The sequence below is a fragment of the Zingiber officinale genome, chromosome 4A (genome assembly GCF_018446385.1).
Source record: "Zingiber officinale cultivar Zhangliang chromosome 4A, Zo_v1.1, whole genome shotgun sequence".
NCBI classification, from domain to species: Eukaryota; Viridiplantae; Streptophyta; class Magnoliopsida; order Zingiberales; family Zingiberaceae; genus Zingiber; species Zingiber officinale.
The window spans coordinates 75,372,957-75,377,145 of record NC_055992.1 but is presented as its reverse complement, the minus strand read 5'-3'; the positions used below and the strand labels follow the sequence as shown (position 1 = coordinate 75,377,145).

Below are 4,189 nucleotides of genomic sequence, written 5' to 3'. Positions count from 1 at the left end.
TCTTTTGTGCCCTTAATCTAAGTTTTCAATTCTGTAATTTGCATTCTTCTATCAATCCCTATCGTTTATTCTAATACCCTTGGGATTTTCAATTAGTCAATGAACGCTTATAGGGAATTGCCACAATTCTAAGTTCTTTAAAGAGTTAACATTAGTGAGTTGAGTGATTGAGTGACAACAGATTGCATTAATGGCAACAAGTGGAAAGGAAGCAAGACCAAGTGAAACACTTGAACAACGTGCCTTGAGACAACACTTGGAACGCAGGAAATCAAATTCAATCAAAACCTCGACAGATTAGAGAGACAAGATGCTATAATTTCTAGATTGCAAAATAGCCAACCCGATAGAGTTCCTACATGAAGTACAAGGCAATATAACTGTGATGACAACAATGATGATGATGATGATGACATTTCTGAGGACATTGATGATAGCTTCTAGTGGAAAATCAGGTCATGCTAGAATTGGTGGTAGAAGAAGAAGGATGAATGATTATGCTAATAGACACTTGGGAAATATCAAGATGATGATTCCTTCTCAAGGAAAAAGTGATCTAAACGCATATTTGGTGTGGGAAAAGAAAGTGGAATTAGTGTTTGATTGTCACGACTACTCTGAAGAGAAGAAGGTAAAACTTCCTGCTATTGAGTTTATTGATTTGCTATTATTTGGTGGGATCAAATTATTCTAAATAGGAGAAAAAACAACGAGAGACCTATTGGCACTTGGGAAGAGATGAAATCTATTATGAGAAAGCAAGTGTTGGTTTCATTATCCATTAGTAGCTTTCATGATGATGTTATTTGTGGTGTAGTACATCCAAGTCATTTGCTTTTAGGTAGACCATGGCAATTTGATAGGAGGGTCATGCAAGATTTATTCACAAATAAATATTCTTTTAAGATGCATGGTAAACTTGTAACTCTTGTACTTTTAATTCGTAAGCAAGTATATGAAGATCAATTGAGAAACAAAAATGAGAGTGAAAAAAGAAAAGATTGTGAGAGAATAAAAATAGAAAAGCACTTCGTAGGCTCTTTAAACTTTAATTCATTGTAAATGTGTGGTAAAAGACAACGGTTTAAAATCGTTGTCTTTGAACACAATAGACAACAGTCATGCAATGGATTTAAAGTGTTGTCTTTTAATACCAAAGACAACAGTTTTGCAATATTATAAAATCGTTGTAATTGCCAGTTTTGTAATAATTTTGATCGCATGCAATAGATATGCTTTTGACAACAAATAAACACTGTTGTCTTACTTCAAAATTTAGTTTAAAACCATTGTCTTTAAATACTTTTCACAATGTTTAAAAAATTGTTGTTTATCTTGATTAGGAATGCATTGCGAATAGATAAAAATGTTTTTTTACACATAATATTTCAAAACTGTTGTCTTTCATAAGAAATATCTATGGTTATAAACAATTATGTTTGTAAGAAAAACTATTATATATTTTCAATATATATACATTTAGTTGTCTTTTATACATCCTGTCTCAACCAAAAACTAGTACAACATATATACATTCACTTCAGTTAAGATTATAAACTGCTACAATTACTACAAGTTATCCAAACATGACCACAAGTATCCAATATAATCATGACAACCACAAAAGATGAGACCACAAAAGTAAGTTTATATAGAATCAGACCACAACCATGCAAAATTAGTACTTTTTCTGAATAGATCAAGTCAGGATGTGCAACATTCTTCATGTACCGGTCATTTTTCTGCATACAGAATTTCAGACTTAGCTTACAAATTCTCCCTTTTCTAAAAAAAATATAGTTAAAGCCATAGAAAAAAGTAGAAACATGCATGTATAAATTCATAATCATTACAAACTGATAATTGAAATGGATAATTTGATAATCACTACAAACTAAAGTGATAATTGACAAATAAGCCTCAAAAGTAGAAAACTTATCAACATGTATAACCAATAATAAATTTCTTGCATCATTGCATCTTTTGCGTAGTAGAAACCAAATTAAGTGAAGTCACATAAATCTGGACCTTCTGAAATGTTGAAGTAAAAAAATGGACAAATAAGCACGAGAAAAGATGCAACTTCACATTTTCATGAGTAGTCAAGCAAGTGAGCACGAGAAAAGTTGATGAATAAATGAACTTGACATTATATCTTAAACCATGTATTATGTGCAAGCAGCTAGAATATCTAACAGCAGCAATAGTAGAAGGAATCATAAAGGAAGTGTCATGCCCCAGAGGAGTCCCTGCCAGAAAAAAATCCGACAGCATCTCCCCTGTACGGGTGACAATCTGAAACATTACTACATACAAAATATACATCAGCCACATACAGTTGGAATATATACACAACCACGCAGTTTATATCATCAGCTCACTCGGTTGGAACAAAATAAACACAACGACGCAATTTAATAAACCTACAAGGCTGAAACTAAACATATAACATCGTAAACGCAGTGGAAAACACAAAACAATATGAACATAAGACCAACAACGACACTAACAAAAATACCTGCAATCACCAGACTTGACTCCAAAATTCACATTGACTTATTGAAAAGCAAAATTCTCAGAATCAACATACCACCCAAATAATAACAAAACCAAACAGAAAACTATCCTCAAGTGTGATGTAGGACCCAGGACTGGCAGCCGACATCTCTCCAAGCATCCATGAATCATTTACTGCTACCTGGTGAAAGAAAAACAAGTTTGCAAGGTGGTGAGTATTGGAACTCAGCGAGAAAGGAAAGATAGTGCATGAACATATATAAACAAATAGAGAATGCCAAAACGAATACAGTCTCAAAAGGGAAGTAGCAGATACAAAAATAAAACCATAATAAATGTTCATACCTGAAACCATATCCTAGGCTAGGTAATAGAAGGTCAGGAGTAGAACTAATCTGCTACAGTACTGCTCATAACGACAGAGGAAATATGTAAGGTATATACAAACTTCCAATAGGTAAGTCAGTCTAAACACCCACAACAGACATATATATATCTCAACATATATAAGCATATCAGCATAAGTCAGCAACAGTAGCATAAGCTAGCAACAATAGCATGAGTAATCAACAACAACATATGCAAACAGCAGTAGTCAAAACAAGAATAATAACATCGTATGTACGGATGGTCACCACGCCCACCTCTTTGCACCACGACCCCTGTATGGTTGAGAGGTCGGATCAATGACAACTGTACCACCCAATGGCCGCCACTCTCTCGAGTGATCGGATGGACAGGTACTGAGTAGCAAACAAGCTACACAGCGAAGGGGGTCCTTGCTACTCACAACTCAAGCTACCACCAACTGCAAGTGGCCGAGTGCGGCACAATAGGACAAGCGGCATCAACTCTAGTTACCACTCTGTCGAGTGGTCGAGGATGCGGCCCTGGTCAACAACTCTCTTGGCCGCAAGGGAGAATTGATCGTTGACATGTCTGCCATGATATGATGCACCAAATGCAACAGTCATCATATATATATATATATAAACAAGAATCAGGTATGCTACATGAAGCCAGCATGCTCATCACAGAACAGAACTAAACAACAATCAAAACATGTAAACATGGTATTCAGTATCTGCTAAATATCAAAGATGACAACAAGAGACTGTATGAATATAGAAACGAATAACTCAAAGGATTGAGTGGAAGTATCAAGCGCAAGAAAATACGAGTGGAGTTAAGGTAAACGGTCCTTATCCAAAAATAGCTCATGCACCAAGTTCAAAGAACTAAAGAGACAAAGTAAGAAGTACCCGCCTTTATCTGCCGATCGCGATAAATAATCTCACGTTGATACCCTCATCTCAAATCAACGTCCTACAAATAATATGATACATGGTTTAGCTAATCACATATACAACAACTAGCTAAACCCCGAAACTCAATCCTAATTCGATTAGGTAACTATAAATCGAATATGATCCTCGATTAACCACATAAATCAAAATTAAATTGATTTAACCCTAATTAACCCATATCGACTTCAAATAGACAAATAAAATCAGAAATTCTAAATCTGACCCGAAATTCAAAATCAGACACCAAATTCTAGCAACACAGGAAACCCAACACAGCTTCAAACTCGACTCAAAATATCCCAAATCCCTTCACCAAATCAGTCTAACATTTAATGAGTACAAAAAGGATAAAAACTAGAAAAAAT

At 34.9% G+C, this 4,189-nt stretch overlaps 1 long non-coding RNA gene across 1 annotated transcript; it reads right to left on the bottom strand.

The window, feature by feature from the left end:
• Positions 1-2,396: 2,396 nt before the first annotated feature.
• Positions 2,397-3,520, bottom strand: LOC121970002. Its single transcript, XR_006108804.1, has 2 exons — positions 2,863-3,520; positions 2,397-2,698 (listed from the first exon to the last, which is right to left on the bottom strand). It is a non-coding gene; the product is annotated as an uncharacterized LOC121970002 (long non-coding RNA).
• Between the last annotated feature and the right edge of the window lie 669 nt (positions 3,521-4,189).